This window comes from Podarcis tiliguerta, assembly GCF_965153285.1.
Source record: "Podarcis tiliguerta genome assembly, chromosome: 7".
Taxonomy (NCBI): Eukaryota; Metazoa; Chordata; class Lepidosauria; order Squamata; family Lacertidae; genus Podarcis; species Podarcis tiliguerta.
In genome coordinates, this window is record NC_139540.1 from 30,713,522 (window position 1) to 30,730,698 (window position 17,177).

Below are 17,177 nucleotides of genomic sequence, written 5' to 3' on the forward strand. Positions count from 1 at the left end.
CAGCCTAGAATGTATTAATATCTGCTTATGCTTTAAATTAATTAAATTACTCTTTATTAAAGGATACTTACTGATGGATTCCCAAAGAGTGATCTTATGGAACATGAAGTGGTTCCATCCATGAAACTAAGCACCTGGTTCTATGGTGGGCAAAATACCTGGACATGAGGCTATCAGTGTCTGAGAGTCCCACATATTTTGTATCCTACAAACATACTAATCCAAGAATTAATTGCCTCTTCATTTAATCCAGTGCTGTTCAAATGTTTAAAAAGACTATTATGCAGCTCTCAAGCATTCGTTCTTGCAAATCCAAAATGGAATACTGCAGTATTGAAATTTTGTTGTTATGAGGAGTCATAGGGCTTAGTTTATTTGAAAGTTTTATTTTCTGGGGATGGAATCAGACTATTGGCCCAATGAAATTGTGTTATGCAGTATTAAAGTATCGGCCAGTTTAATTATGTAAATGATGTCAAAGGAGTTTACTCCCACTGAACTACAGCCCATGCCAACGACTTAAATTCAGTATAGAGACATGTTGAGCTCACATATGTACACAAGTTAAGCCCATTCACTACTGTAAGCATGGAAATGACATGTGCACCTTGAAGCAATTGCAGAGTTCTGTATTGTGTAGGTTTGCCATATTTAATTTTATTTTTGTTTTTGCAAAAGACATGAAAAAAATTTTTTTTTGCTTGTGTATGATTTCTTTCTAAAATGCTTTAAAAGGGGGATGGGAATGCTACATAGCATCAGTATTCATTCAAACTTTAAAAAAAGAACTCAAAACACTAGAATCAATATTTGTATGTTTAAATATTTCCTTGAATAGTATTTGTTTTCGTTGGATTGAAATGCTAAGCCCATTCAAGGCAAGCTTTCATCCTGTTGATAGGTACTACTTGTGTGTGTTGAAACAGCTGTCACAGAGAGTCAACACATGATGTACATTTCAAATGACCAAACTATCATGTAATAGTTGTCAACAGCGTGTAAAAAAACAAACAAACAAAAACCTGGCAGTGTGAATCCCTTTTAGTTCTCGTGCAATTCACAAAACTGAATTTCATAAGTAGTAATTCTCTTTTAGCTGTCAGACCCACTTCAGTATAAATATTCACAAGTATCAGCATTTCAAATCCCCTTTTCTTTACTTCCATGCCTCAAAATCTAATACTTCCCCTGATAAGTGTGTACGCACACTTTCATACATGTACACTAGTCCCATTATGTGTAAAATGTCAGCTTGTATGCATATTCCCTCCCTCCAAAGGTCCACTGCCCATTTTAGAAAGTTAACTGCTAGTTGCCAGAGGAGTTGTCAGCCCTAAATCTATGGTAAAGCAGTTTCCAGTTTCACCATTGGCTCCTTATTCCACCATTTGGCCCCCTTTTGGAAAATTTATGGTGACCTGGCAAACTGTGGTCTGGAGGCATGATAGAGCAACAAGAAGACTTCATTTCTATGTATTCTGAAGACCCCACCCCCCCAAAAAATCACATCTCTGGCTAAAAGGGCTGCATAAATTTGCCCTTGGGTTTATACAAAATTGCTTACATTAACTGCTGCAGCAAGTGTATCTTTAAGTAGGTCTACCTACATTAGCTTCAAAACTCATGGGCAAGAGAGCCTTGGGATTTTCCCTGTATAACAGGAAAAAAATACCATCTCCTTTCACTTACAGATCCAAAATCAATGAGATAATATATCCTAGTACCTAGAGTGGTACCTCGGTTTACGAACTTAATCCGTTCCGGAAGTCCGTTCTTAAACTGAAACTGTTCTTAAACTGAGGCGCGCTTTCCCTAATGAGGCCTCCCGCCGCCAGTGCCCTTCCATCGTTCGGATTCCATTCTTAGAACGAGGTAAAGTTCTCAAACTGGGACACTATTTCTAGTTTTGCGGAGTTTATCAACCAAATCGTTCTTAAACCGGACTGTTCTTATACCGAGGTAACACTGTATTCCCACTTACTAATTTTGACTGAAATCCTGTACCTACTTACTTGGGAGTAAGCCCCACTGACCACACAGTGAGATTGCATGGAAACATGTACCGAATTGAATGGTTTGTATATTTTCTCTGGGATTGAAATGACGGTATCAAATCCTTTCATTTAGCATTTGTTCCTCTGTCTTCTTTCTGTATGCATGTACGTATTAGTATAAACACAATAATGTGCTGTACTATGTGTAACCATGGGTTAGCATAACATCCTAAGGATACAATCCTAACCATGCTTAACTGGAAGTACGTGCTACTGAAATCAAGGAAACTTGCTTCCAAGTAAACAAGTTGGAGATTGTGCTGTAAAACTGAGTCATTCCAATTGGCACAGAACCTGTGAATTCTTGAGGGTTATATTGACATTTGTACCAGATATATTATTACTTCAGGAAGGCAATTACAGTTCCTTTAATAGCTTCACCCTATTCACTTCACTGTATGAACACCTATGGAGACTGATTAAAGAAAGCAGGAAACTATTTAGACTGCTTTATACCTAATTTGGCTTTAGATATATCATAAACAGTGTGATGTTTTTCTCAGTGGATTCTTACCTTAAGGATATAAATGGTATTTAATAATATGGTTTTTTGGAACTTGGCTACATTAATGGGAGAGGTTTAGACTTTCTTTTCTATTTTCTTGTGAAAAATTGACACACTAATGCTGACTGACACCTGTCTAAATCATAGATACACATATCTGAGATTAAATTTGTAAGCATTAACAAAAAAACAACCCAGTAAGCTAAGAAGGCTAACAGCATTCTGCTAATAAACAACACCAATGATGGTATCTTGATAATGCAAGATCTGCTGGTGGAAATCTCCTGCAATTTAGGCAATTTTCTTTCTTCAAATACATATTAGAAACCTAATGTTAAAACAAGAAAATTGGGTAAACTTGTTTTTAATTTATCCAATGATGATGGTAAATGTAAAAAAAGCAACAACCTAGCAACTTGATCTGAAGCATTAGTCCTAAGAAAACATTTCATTTTATGGAGGTAATATGGTCCCCCCCCCTCTAAATAAAGAAAAGATATATATAGTTCTGTTTAAAAAAAGAAATCCCTCCCAATAGTAGGAAACAGTTTCAAAACCCAGTTCCTTCCCTTTTTGAGTAGTCCCACATAGACAGAGTTTAAGTACAGTACACCATAACTCGATGTGGCTTTTATTGAGAAGCAAATGCATATAGCTAACAATATTTTTTTGCATTAAATCATCTTATGGTAAAAATAAGCATGATAATATTGATAGACATTTTTAATCATTACAGAAAAAGTTAAATCTTATATCAAGTTAAAGGTTATGTATTGTCCCTTACTTGTAAAAAGCCAGCATCTGCTGATATATAATTTTAAAAAAGCAATACAGTACTTCATGCCCATTTATAGTTTTTAAAAATGTGTTCTCATATGGCACATCAAACATACAATATATAATTGGCTTATGGGTATGTTCCAGCCATATTAAGCAGTGTTAAGTACCATTGGTTTCAATAGGAAACATTCACAGCTTGTGCTGAACTCTCTTGTTTAAACCAATGGGGATTAAAATTAATTATGATTGGATTGTGCTCTTTGTGTTTCTTTTGCTGCTATTATAGTAGCACAGTGCAAAATTACTTTAAGGCTGCAATCCTATACCCACCTGCCTAGGTGTAAGTCCCACTGAACTCAGTAGGACTTACTTCTGAGTAGGAATGCATAGGATTGCAGTATAGCTGTATTTTACCATTCTATAGACTCTGTATTTTTCTTAAAAAAATATTGATATTAAGAATTGAAAATGAAATTGCAATCGAAGCAATATTTAATATACAGGTAGAGGCATATAGATTAAGCAGTAGAAGAATATAATAGAAATAATTAAAATTAAAAATAAGGAAAGCTACCTACATGAATGGACCAAGTAGCATCGGGCAAATTTTTTGCATCCAGTTGTATATTTACACTTACATATTTTAGATTCATGGAAAATAGACTTCAGCCCTGTGAAGTAGCTTACACATACACAGCAGCAGCAGCAGCGGCCACAAGCACAATAAATTCCTATATCACACCTGCCTTTTTGCTGCTTCAGAATGTAGTTATTTCGGTCCTGCCTGCATATTTCCCCCTTTTCATATGTGAATTGTTGTCCGTTGAATCTTAGAGGAAAAGGCTATTCTCTGAGTCTCAGGAAGCTCTCCCTCTCCCTCTCTCTCTCTCTCTCTCTCTCTCTCTCTGTGTGTCCATAAGGGAGGCTAGGCTGGTCATCTTTCCACATATCTCTGCTAACTGGGGTCCTTCGCTGAGCTCTTTAGAGGGAAAAAGGACTCTTATAAAATGCATATTATTTAAACAGCCAAACACCTATGCCAGGTATTCCACCGCTTCCCCACCCCTGGAATTTGTTACATTCATAACTTAACTCTGCCAAAAAGGGATTGCTGGAACACATTTAAAATCAATATTTAAGACACAGCTTGCAAGTATCCTCAAAAAGAGTTTATTTTCTTTGTTCTGCAGATTCCCAAACTCCCCATCCTTCCTTGAAAATAGATCACACTTGTGATTTTGACATCTTGTGCACATTGGTGGAGTTTTTTTTCCTTTTAAAAATATTACATGGAACAGGATATGTGTAGAATCCCTCTATAAATAATGATCATAAGATGCATTTGCATTTCAAAACTATAATAGTAGCACTTTTTCACTGCTGTTCAGAATAGTGTACAATTCAGTGAAAGTAAGCTATTAAATGTAGCATCGCTTTTTTTCCAAATGTTACACATATTGTAACAATGTTTAATTTGATTGCATAAGGGACAATTATTTCTATATGAACTGTGGTAGTATTCTGATAAATACCATTATTATTGCAATACTATTTTGATAAAAAATAGAGGGGAGGATAAGCTGGAAACAAACCCACACTTAAAATAATATAGATTGCTTTGTGACACAAAAGGAAATATGTTCTTCTGCAACCCTTGTCCTTATAATAGAGCCGATTTGATGCTGCAGTATTTATTTTCATATATAACCTTTACATTTTGTCTGTGCTGAATGAATCTGGGCCTTATTTTCATTTTCATGAAACACTAAGATTTGCCGCTTGGTATAGTATTCCCTCTATAATGCATCTTAGTTTAATTCACTCTTAGTGAAACAACAAGGCTCACTCTGGAGAGCTCCTTACAACATAATTTAGCCGGACCTTTTCTTAGTAAAGGTTTTCTGGTTTTCATTTTCACTTCATATTCTCAAATAAAAGATCCTTTGTTGTCTACCATTTGATTGGACTTAATGAAAAACACTCCATTTTAACCTAACAGTATTTCCCTTTGAATTTATTATATTTAAGGACACTGTCAAAAATCAAGCATTTAATCTCAGGTTTTTATACTTAAAATTATATTACTATCATATGGCTCAGCAAGGTGATGTAAAAAGGGCACCGAGGAGATTTAAACCAAAAGTCGAGTAAAAAAAACCAAAACAAAACCTCACCTCATTTTAATATGAAACTAAATACTATGGCTAATGTGCAGATTGGGTATGGTAGTTGACTTTAAAGACTAACATGTGACAGGGTGCCAACAGCTGAATTGTGCAGTATTGACTAAACGAGGTTCACTGATTTGTATTGAGGCTAATATCTTCTTTAAACAATTCCGTGTAAATTGTGCGTATAAAGTCATTGGAAGCTGTTTCTCAGGACAGCATCTCCGGCTCGGTACCTGCTGGAGTGAGGAAGATAATCAATAGAGAGAAATAGAGCTGAGCATGAGACTAGGAAGCTTCAGAGCAGTTAGTGCTGATAAAAGTAGATGATGTCAATATTTGGGAATAACACAACTCTAGGATAACAGACAAAAGAGAAGTGCATATGTTGGAGAGTGTTCAAACAGGGGCAGAATTAATGCATAAGTGGCAGCTGTTGCCCCAGGCTGCAAAAGACATTATTTATTCCAGGTATTGTTAAATTCCTGCCGAAACACCAAGGCTCAGGATAGTATATTAAAAATTCTATCTCCACCAATAAGGAAGCAGGATAGAGCTTTTGTGTGTGTGTATATATATGTTTAGACTCTGCCTAAGCTATGAACCAGTTGCCAAAGTCAAAGCATCTCAAGATCTGAGTCTTGAACTAATAAAACAAAGAATCCCAGAAAACTGTTTTGTGAAATAAAAGTCCCCAGTTAACTTTCTTTTGGGGAAATGAACGTTTTCAAACTTGGTAGACACAAGGCAGAAGTTGACTCTATACCTTTCAGTGTTGATCCTTGGCTCTTGGCCCTTACCGTTTTTTCATGTAAATATTATTTCAAACAGACAAAATGGATTCTCCTGCAGAATCATAACACCATGAATTCTTTTAACCCTGGTCTCCTCGTTGGTACTGAAGTAATGGTATATTTCTACTAATTTAATAGTGGAAATCAGTTTTCCTCTTGCTGTCAGGTGATGAATTTTTGTTCTTCTGTGCTGATCTTTCTGTTGATGTATTATGACATAGTCTGTCAACATGAACAGATATGTGAAGGGGAGATTGGATGACTGAGACTTACAACCTGAATAAGGCTGCACTTGAATTTTAAACATGGATATCATGTTAGGATACAGAAAGTAGGAATGTACGCAGTAAAGAATGCTATTATTTTGATGTAATTTAGGCAAAAGCAAAACAGGTGGGCTATGACACGCTTCTAAAAGCAGAATGGATGAGGTAATCCCGAACCACAGGCATAAAAAGCTCTCCAATCTAAGTTAATAGCTACTTAAAATCAGGATTTGTGAAACACATCCATGTACAGAGAAAATTAAGTCATGCATATATGATGATGGTTAAGCATAGCTATTTACAAACAAATATTTTTATAATGTGAATCATTCTGTTGTCACATATGGTTTTATTATTTGGTGTTAGATCTGGATTACATCAAGTAGGTGATTACTGTGTCAGCTAGAAAGGTCAAGTTCCATACCTTTTATTTTGAGCCACCATTAAGCCTTTTTATAAAGACACATGTGCCTGTACTCTGTCTGTGTATGCTTGTGTACGTGCATGATCTCTCCCCAACCCCCCCTTGACAACACACACACACACACACACACACACACACTTACTTTCATTTCAGGTTAACCTGTCCTATACAGGGAGGCTGCATGAATAAAAAACACAGTATCTCAACAGCTCCTATTTTTGTAAGATGTACAATATGTGTTCTGAAAACAGTAATTATTTTTATTATGAATACCACTAAAAATGGAATGAAACATCAAACACTAAACCTAAAAGCATTCAAGAGAAAACAGTATTTGCACTGAAAAGCCATAAAACCTTTATAATCTTTCACAAATACAATTTTGTTCAGGTTACTGAAGGTTTTTTCTCTCTCTTTCTTTTCCACATATACCAACTTTTCTTCTTAAATTACTGGGAAGTAAAAGATCCTTTCTTCCTGCAAAAGAAGGCTTCATTTTAAATAAAGCCTGTATCTTTATTTGTAAGACAAAGTTAAACATTTTTTTAAGACCTACCCTTCAACTAATTTGTTAATCTTGTGCTACTTTTAGCATTTGTCACACATATAGACCAGGAAATTGGCTCCATCTCATTCTAGTTCTGTGTTGAATTAAAAACCTCTACTGAAAAGAAGAGCATGATGTGAAGAAAGAATAAATTTAGGCCTTTCTTTAGTAATGCACATATATTTCCATACATTTCACATCCTAAGGGAGCCCACAAATGCATTCAATAAATACAAAACTATAAACTATACATCCAAGAGAAGTGATTCCTCATATTCAAAATTCTTTATATGGGCACAGCTTTGAACAGATTAAAACTCGAAGAGAATCTACAGGAATATTTGGAAAGACCCAAAGCCCTATATCTTAGGGTTACCCATTTATAGGTATTATATAAAAAGTGCTAGATGGCTTGGATCAAAAGAAATTAATGGGTGGAACCTTAAAACTGACAAAATGCTACTTTGTCCAACTAGTCCTACCTTAAATATCCAGGGGAGGGGGGGGACCATAATCAGAATCAGAACTTTATTAGCAAAGCCAACAGGCCACAGCTATGCAAGAATTAAAAATAAAATAAACTGAGAATAAAAGGAGGATAAGAACAAACAGAAGGAGGTCCGTCAGATAACCATTTATGTGGAAGGTTGGCTATTTTCACCATCTATATTAAGGTCAGCAAAAAGAGCAGTTTATGGGTAAAGGGCAATAATAAAGAGCTAGACTTTAAACATGATTAGTTGATGTCTATTAAAGTTCTGTTACAATGAAATATATACCTCAGGTGAAGAAAACTACCCACTTCTCCTAGGATGATAGTCTTGCTGGATGTGTATTTTACCATATATTTAGAATATTTGTGATTTTTGACTTCATTCTGTGAAAACAGTGCAATGCAATAGATTTATGAGCGTTTGACGGAAACAAGGGTAGGAAAGATTATGGCATACTTGTTTAGAAAAACTGAATGGAAGATTTTTGATTTACACTGACATATATCTAGATGGAACTATAGTTTGCAAATTGCCTAGAGCACCCATCTTTTATTAAGTGTTTGATGGGTGGAGAAATATATATATGTATATTCTAAAACATTCTAGGAATGCCAGTGTTGCATATGCAGCTGTGATTATTATTTTTTTAAACAATTTTCTAAATTCCCCCTTCATCACTAGGTCTGCATTGTGCAGTCCTATTTTTAATGCATTTTCCAGTGAACAAATTCTGCAGTTTGAATAATGTTGGAGATAAATGTTTACTGCATTCACAGTAAAAATTCCGTTTAGGTACTTTCTCCTTTGATCAGACTCACTGACACTTTATCGTATATTCTTCCAGTACAGGCTAACAAAAGAAAGATTAAATAACCTTGGACGCAATCTGCTGCACAGTGTTCCCATACCGGACCCACTGAAAAGATTCTGTGCAACTACCATAGGCAAGAACTTATTAATGCTTTTGCACAATATGCATGCAAGAAATTCATGCTGAAGTTCTTTCATTTCCCTTGAAGACTTTTAGTTTGTATGCTACCTGCTAAAGTCCCTTAATATCTGGTATTAATTCATCCTAGCTTAAGTAGAACTGTTACACCTAACTCTCCCCAGGAATGTTGCAAGACATGCAGCTGAAGGATAACTCCTGACAAGTTTTGGGAGGATGCGAAACTTAATTTTTTACATCTGTCTCAAGCAAGGCCAATCTTTATTCTCCCTTTACACATAACTGGCCAAATGATACAATCCTTTAAACTACTGCAGAAAGACTTTAGGGTTGTGGTAAGTCAGTGCAATGAAACAATCAGAATGCTTTCCAGTGTACTGGTATTGTTGTGCCAGCAACAGCAGCTATCACAAGTTTATCACAGGTGCAGCATGCAAAGGTGATGTATAGGCAGCACACATCTAGATAGAGATATTAGTTTGATGAGATTTAGGAACTTAGGAAGACTGATGTGGTGGTATTCTGAAGACATTTTGGCTAGTTTGCTACCAGCGATGTTGATGGAGTGCAGTGCTCTTAAAAGGTAGCTGTATTCTTTTATAATGGGACATAGCAATGGTGATACTCAAAGGACCTTTAGAAGTATGCCTGTATATGACATCAGGATGGCATATTGTTTTTAGAATTTGCAGTTGTAAACTACAAATTATAGAAGGTATATTTCGTTAGGGCACATGGCAGGTAACAGCAAAGCAAAAAATGTCACTCAAGAAAGTTATGCTTTCAGGTATCTAATTAGCATCAGATGATACCAGGTATTTTAATGTCAGCACCTGTTATACTCTGTTTTATTTTCATAGACTTGTGGTTAAAATGTTTTACAGATACCCTGCAGAGGTTTCTATGTGTCTGTATATCGATACTTAGTCTAACTCAAGGCGATACAAATTGTTAAGCGACAAAAGGGACAATTGGTTGCTGAGAAAAATCATCAGACTGTAATTCAAAAACCAGATGAGGTAGAGTACTTGGATTAAATCAGATGTGCAGCCCTATTTCATCCTAAATGTGTTTATTTAGAAGTAACAGCACATAACCATCCATGTTTACTCAAAAATAAGTCTGACTGAGTTTAATGGGTCTTCCCTCTAAGTAAGGATTATAGTGTTACTTCTGAACCCAGTGGGTCTTTACTTCTCATAAACTATGCCAAGAATCATATTTATTATGCAGATCATATTATGCAGATCATATTTATTTACTAGAATGTTATGTTCAACTAAAATTGATTTGAATTACTTCCAAGTAAATGTGTTTAGCAATTGCTTCTGAAATCAGGTCCTCTAATTTTACAGATCTAGTAGGCTATGCTGCACAACTATGATCCTATCACAGTTTATTCCAGAGTAATCCTATATAGGTATAACAACTGTGAATTGGCGAGATTTAAGATTGTATACTGTCCAGCCCAATCCCAAACATATTTACTCAAAGGTAAGTGCACTGAGCTCAATGGGGCTTACTTCCCAAGTATGCACAGAATAACTCCTTTGTGGGCAATATACTTAGGAAGTAAGCCCCATGGAAGACACACATCTTGTGTGTTTTCCCTTTTGAAAATAATGGTTTGACATTATAAATATATGGTGAATTTGTTCTTCTATCTTCCTGTATTGCAGGGTTTTCATCTACTTTATTTATGAGTTACAGAGATCTTTTTTTTAAGTAATAGTCATCTGCATATGTTATGGCAAGAAACTCACATGGGTCTTTCCTAAATTATAAGCTTGACAGGGCATGGCAAAGAGTGTCATTCTAGAGGTTTGGAGAGTGCTTCACGCACTATAGGTGCCATCAGCTGGTTTTTTTTAATAACTCTAATAAATAATTGGTGGTTGTTAGCGATAAGCAACTATCATTAGCATGACTTTTCTAGCAAGCCAACAAGCAATTAATCTCAACATCAGTCCTTCACATTCTCTAAACCAAATCACAGTCTCTTAAAACAGCTGGTATCTTCTGTTGTAGTAATACTTCCATTTGGGATGATTCTGCCTTTTCTCCAGTTCAAATGGTACTAATGTTTAAATGACCAAAAAAAATGTAAATAATTTCTCTGGTTTGGTGGTAAGTTAGGAGCCACCTGACTCAAGCCTCTGAAACTGCAGGCACATAAAACAAATGTGGGGGTGGGGGTGGGAAATGAAACCAGAATCAACCCAATTGATGACCGAATATTTAACAAACTAAAATGAAAGTTGTGTTGTTGCTTGGCTACACAAACACAAAGCATGAGATTGTGATTCTGTCAGAACATTGCACCCGTCTTGCACAGGCCAGCAAAAGGACAGTTACAATGAAACAAACTCAAAAACAAAAGCCCCCAAAGGGGCAAGGATCATTTATTGTAAAACTGTCTAGCACCTGAACCTAAATACAACATGAAACCTACCGGTAAGTGAGAGAGACAGTGTAGTGTAGTGCTTAGAGTCTTTGTCTCATGGTTCTACCACTTCTCAGTTGGGAATTTTGCTGGGTAACATTGAGCCAGTCATCCTCTCTCAGCCTAACCTGCCTCACAAGGGTTTTGTGAGACTAAAATGTGTTGGAAGAAAGAACCATACAAGCTACCCTGAGCTCCATGGAGGAAGGGTGGTATAAAACAACAAACAAACAAACAGACAGACAGACAGACAGACAGACAGACAGACAAACAGATAAACCAATAAGATGAACTGGTTTTACACAAACACCTTCAGGAGTGTGCCCCAATTTTAATTAAAAAAAAAAACATATCTGAAGCACTAAAATCCTGGATTGCTTAGAACTGTTGGGATTTACAGCCAATCACAATATGCAGTCTCGGAGGAGTGATTTGCTAAGAAGAACTACATATTATTTTTCAAGAGAACAACTTTAATGTTAGAAGTCTGCCATGCCCCCGTACTCTAAGAAGGCCACTCTCTTTCTGGAGCAAAACCATCAGGAGAATCATTATTCCAATTAATAGCCTGATCTGATTCTTTGCTAAGCATACGGCTGCCTGTATCTTAGCTCCTCAGCAGTTGCTTAGGGACATCCCAGTCCATTGTTCTTCTACAATCTTTCATCCCATTCTCTACTTCATCCAGCAGCATCGGGCAAAAGCCCATAAGCAGCATAATCTTCATTGCCCAAGGTTCTTTTGGCACATAGGACCAGCAGGCAGTGGTGGAAGTTAGTTAACTTTAGACTCCGGACTGAACAATCAATCAGTCGGTCACTTTTTACATGTGTGTCTAGGCAATTTGCAAACATTTAATAAAAACAGTGAAATGGGATGAAAAACAATACAAAAAGAATTACCTAAGGTAGACACCTTTTCATCCACCTGGAAAGGCTCGTTGAAACAAAGTTGTATTTAATTATTTCTGGAAAGTACAGATCATGGCTATCTGTTGTAGTTGTAGTTCAACAAGAATGGTGGGCCACAGATCAATGAAAGTTTGGCTCTGAGCTACTGTGGAACTTTATAGTCATTGCCAGGTTTGCTGCGGATGCTGGTGATGTGTTTATTTTGTTGTGAGCTACCCTGGAATCTTTGATGAAGGTGGTATAGATATGTTTTAAGTAAAACAAAATAAATGTGCATTACTTTGCTTACTTCCAAATGATGTAAGCTATCCCTGCTACGTTTGCCGTTCCTCTTGCTGATTTTGCTGAGTGAGGCCCCGGACCTCTGCCCCCAAAATTCTGCCCCAATGATGTCAATGCCATTAACAGTCATTATGGTGACATCTCCATAAGAAGTGTTGCTTGATTTGGAGGGAAAAGTCACTGGGAAAGAGGAGCAGCAGGACAGAGCTCTTAGCAGTAAGGCAGAACGAGAACAGAGAAAGCAAACTCTATGCATTTATCAAAAATATTTGTATCCCACCTTAAAGTTTATTATAACATTATTAGTGAAAATGAAAACCATGAATTTCACTTAGAAATTTTTCATTGTCCTTCAGTAAAATAGGGAAATGTTGACTGCAATCCTATACATTTATTCTCAAAAGTTAGTTGCATTGAGTTCCACTTAGGAACTCATGGCAAGAATGCATGGGAGTGCAGCCTTAATCTTTCTCACTAACAAATGCAGGTTCCAGTGTTCATAAATTAAAATATAAATATGAATTTCCATTTTCAATAACATCCTTGCAAATGCTTAGTACAGAGACCCACTAGATAAACATTCACACCGTGAGCATAACAGGTAAATATTTATGCTTATAGAGGTTCTGGCATCTGTTGTCATTGGTGCATCCAAGAGCATCATAGCCATGTTTGACAGCCTGAGTAGCAAACATGGAGCTGTTCAGATGTTGCTAGACTACAATTCCCACCATTCCTGACCATTAGCTGTGCTGGCTGGGACTGATGGGAGTTGGAGTTTAACAACATCTGGAAGAACGCACATTGCCTACCGCTGATGACTGAGGGAATGGATTCATAGCACAACACCTTCTCCCAGGTCTGTGTAACTTATGCCAACTATATAGTTTGGAAAGGACAGTAATATAGGGTTTTAAGGCTTTATAAAAGTTGGGTGTGGAAGCAATGCATAGCCTTTGGTATCACAGCAGCTACAATGAGGTATATGATTGATGTGTATAGCACATCTAGTAATTCATGTTTACAGTCTATGTCTGGGATTCTGAGACAGAACATTCAAACACAAGGGAGAACTGCATGCAGCCAGAGCTTCATTTTACTTTGACTTTCTCATATCGGAAGAAGGAAGCTACTTTTTAAACTGCTCATTGGGTTTCCTGAACAGGCAGAACTGCAGAGGTGTAAACACAAACAAAGCTCCAACTGCAGACCTTGTTATGTTCTATGCACCCATGTCCCTTCTATGTATTCAAGAGAGTGTGAAGACATTATCTCTTGCATTTATCCTAAATTCAATTCATCTTAGCTGTTCTTTTATTAAACCTAGCAGGTTTTTTAAATACAGAAAAAACAAATTGATGCTACATTAGTAAATCAGATTATTATTACTTTTAGGGCTTCCCCTATTCAGGACAGTTTAGTATGAAGTAAAAATATCAATGGCCAACAGTGTGACATAAAGAGGGTCACCTGATTAATGCAACTAAACGAAGCAACAGATGGCAATGATAATACCTTGTTTTTTGTGACACCAATGAAATATATCTGTGAGACCACTTTGGAGCAGTATGTTTAGGGGGGGGGGGATGTGAATTTTTCTCTCTTTACACTACCAAAACAACATCTGAAGATGGCTTCTGAACTGATGTTTCTCCTGTTACTTGTGCATTGGTTTGTAACTGCACTGTGTTTTTCTTTTCTCTATACAGGTATTAGAGAAGCATGGAGCGGCCAGAAAAATGTCCACAGCTCAAATATGGAGAAGTCTTATTGACAGCAGCTTGGAAACATTTTGGGACATATTGCAACAACTCCCACCCCCCAGCAGTGACTTAAGCTGCAAAACTACTAAAAGAAATTGTAATGGAAAACCATGAGGAGATATAAGGCACTGAAACAAATGTGAAATAAAGAAGAACTGCTGTTATCTAAAACTTTTTGTTAGTTGATTTGATAATGTGTGCTTCTTGTAAAACCAAGCTAATATAATTCCATGTGCTACTTTTTGTTTTATGCTGCCATGATCTGCTTGTGAGCTTCCTCATAGCCATTTGCTCATAAGGACATTGCACATTTCCTCACAAGTAGCACCACTGAACTCAATAGAATTTACTTCTGAGTAGACATGTAGAGGACCACACTTTTAGCCATCTTAGAGACTAGGTGCAGAAAGGCAGGACACATTTGATTAATAAAATAAAAAAAGCTTTCACTAGCTTTGACCTACAGGTATATATATCTATATATCTCCATCACTTAGATAATGGGAGACTAGGAAAGTGTAATGATACCTTCTCTGGCTGCAGAACACTACTGGCATTGCTTTAAATGACTCTCTTTGCTTGTGCATTTACTCAGATTATGATAGGGCAGTTCATTGTGGGAACATAATACAAACTAGAACATAAAATTGTACCATTCTAAAGTGGAAGGAAACCACATAGGTTATGGTAATAAAGACTTTTTTTTTAAAAAAAAGGAACTTGATGGAATTAGCTTTATGTTGCTTGAACTTTCTGTTATGGGTCAGATTCAGGAAGATAAATGAATCAGTAATGTGGCATAGTAATGTAACTATCTTGATTGTACAAGCAGCAGAGCAAGTGAGACAACACAGTATCTTTACTAGAAATCAGACATTTTACAGATATTTGAAACAGTGAAAGGAAAGTTCTTGATGTTCCAAACAATAATAACCTTATTTTAAAAAGATGGTATTACAAGTACCAGCTAATCTTAGTAGAATGGAGAGTACTTTAAAGCAAAGGGGAGAGAGAGAGGGAGAGAGAAAAGTAGAGAATATGCTAATTGAACTGTTTGTCCATGCCTGAGGAATCAGATTACTTCCCCACCCCAGTGCCCTACCAGCCTAACAGAAGATAGCAAAACAAGTTGTAACAAAAACACTTTTAAGCAAGGAAACAGAGAAAGAAGTGTAAGATCAGCCAGGCTCCTAATACACACAATTATTTTTGCATGCTCTCCTCTTGAGTAAAAGGGCTTAACCTGGACTTACACTATCAGTTCCAAAGGACCAGAAGCATTTGGAGAGCAATGGAAGAGTTGGTCATGTGGATCAGCATCTGTACAATAAGCAAGCCCTTGGGTGCATATGCATCTTCTTCTGCCTTGTTCCAGTTAAGGGAAGAACCTGTAACCTAGACTCACACAATCAACTCCCAGCTGTCAGAAGATCAGTGTATGGGCTATAGCTGTGAGTTGCATCTGTTGTCTAATTTTGTCTTTGTTGCCCCCTTACTTCCTAGGATTCATCCACTTCCAAACAGTGGACTAGGAAACCCGGGACTTCTTAGAAATACAGCTTGCCTACCACTACTGAACTTCCTCCATGCCATGCAGTCATGGGGAGCTATTAGATGTGTTCCAAAGTATACTTTCAGGTTGTGTGGGGCAAGGCTCAGTGCTGCAGGTCAGTGAAGGAGCCCATCTTTTGCCTGCAAAAGGTCCTAAGTTGAGTCTATGGCATCTCCAAGTATGGTTAGGCAAGTCTCCTGATTGAAAACCTGATGAGCCATTGCCCGTTAGACTAGACACCGCTGAACCACATGGACCAATCTCTAACTCAGTATAAGACAGCTGCCTATGTTCCAAACTGGGAAGCTCATTAGGTCTGTGACTATGTGAATAAGATTCAGAAGCAAGTTCCAGGATACTGTTGATAGCATTCAAGTAGTCTCATCATGGAACTATAAACACAATTTCACTCTGTTTTTGAAAGAGACAGCTCACTAACTGGATTTGACTTAAGATTCACAAGTACCTCAAATTCCCCCAAATCTCCTTCCTTACAACTCCTGGCCCAGCTATTGTCTTCTTGCAACATTCCATGCCAATAATGCCATAGAGATTACATTTGACTTCACAGTTGTGCTGCAATCCACAAATGCTGTATTATTGCCGTCCACACCACAATTTTTATCACACGCCTATTCCCCACTGGATATTGTGTAGCTACCTGGAGTGTAATTTAATTGTGACTTGAGGTTAAGTAATTTACTCCAAGGCTCTCTCCCAGAGTGTGACAGAATGGAGAGCTAGCTGACAACATATCTCTGTATGCAAAAGTTTTTATATAAAAGTGAGCACCAAAGAATATCATGGTCTAATTCTGCTTCTCTTATGCAGGTGTGAAGTTTCATTGGCCAAACCAAGACTAGCTGAGTAAGAATGCTTTTAAGATGATTTGATCTTTGGAGATATACTATAGAACATGTTGGAAGTGGGCAATGAAAAATAATGCTCACATCTCATGCAATTTAAAAGGAAAATTCACTCCCCCTGCCCCCTCCAGACTTAGGTCCTGGTTTTTCAAACATAATGAATATCCAATAGCACATAATGTATTTAACATGTTCTATTAACATCTGGAATGTTGGACTGTTAGTAATAAAAGAAACATCATTTTTTGTTTTCTGCTAACAATAGATCCTATCCATCCAAAGTTAAGACCTTCTTTAAAATTTCATCAGGGTAAAGTTAATCAAATAATTAATTTAAGAGACTCAGCCCTTTTTTCACTAGATTATGATTGGATGCTGG

At 36.9% G+C, this 17,177-nt stretch overlaps 1 long non-coding RNA gene across 1 annotated transcript in view; it reads left to right on the plus strand.

Moving 5' to 3' along the window:
• LOC310682536 overlaps positions 1–16,778 on the plus strand; it is a 35,786-nt gene extending 19,008 nt beyond the window's left edge. Inside the window, exons 2-3 of the long non-coding RNA XR_014513955.1 lie at positions 14,327–16,047; positions 16,764–16,778. This is a non-coding gene — a long non-coding RNA (uncharacterized lncRNA). The remainder of the gene's footprint in view (positions 1–14,326; positions 16,048–16,763) is intronic.
• The last annotated feature ends 399 nt before the right edge of the window (positions 16,779–17,177 follow it).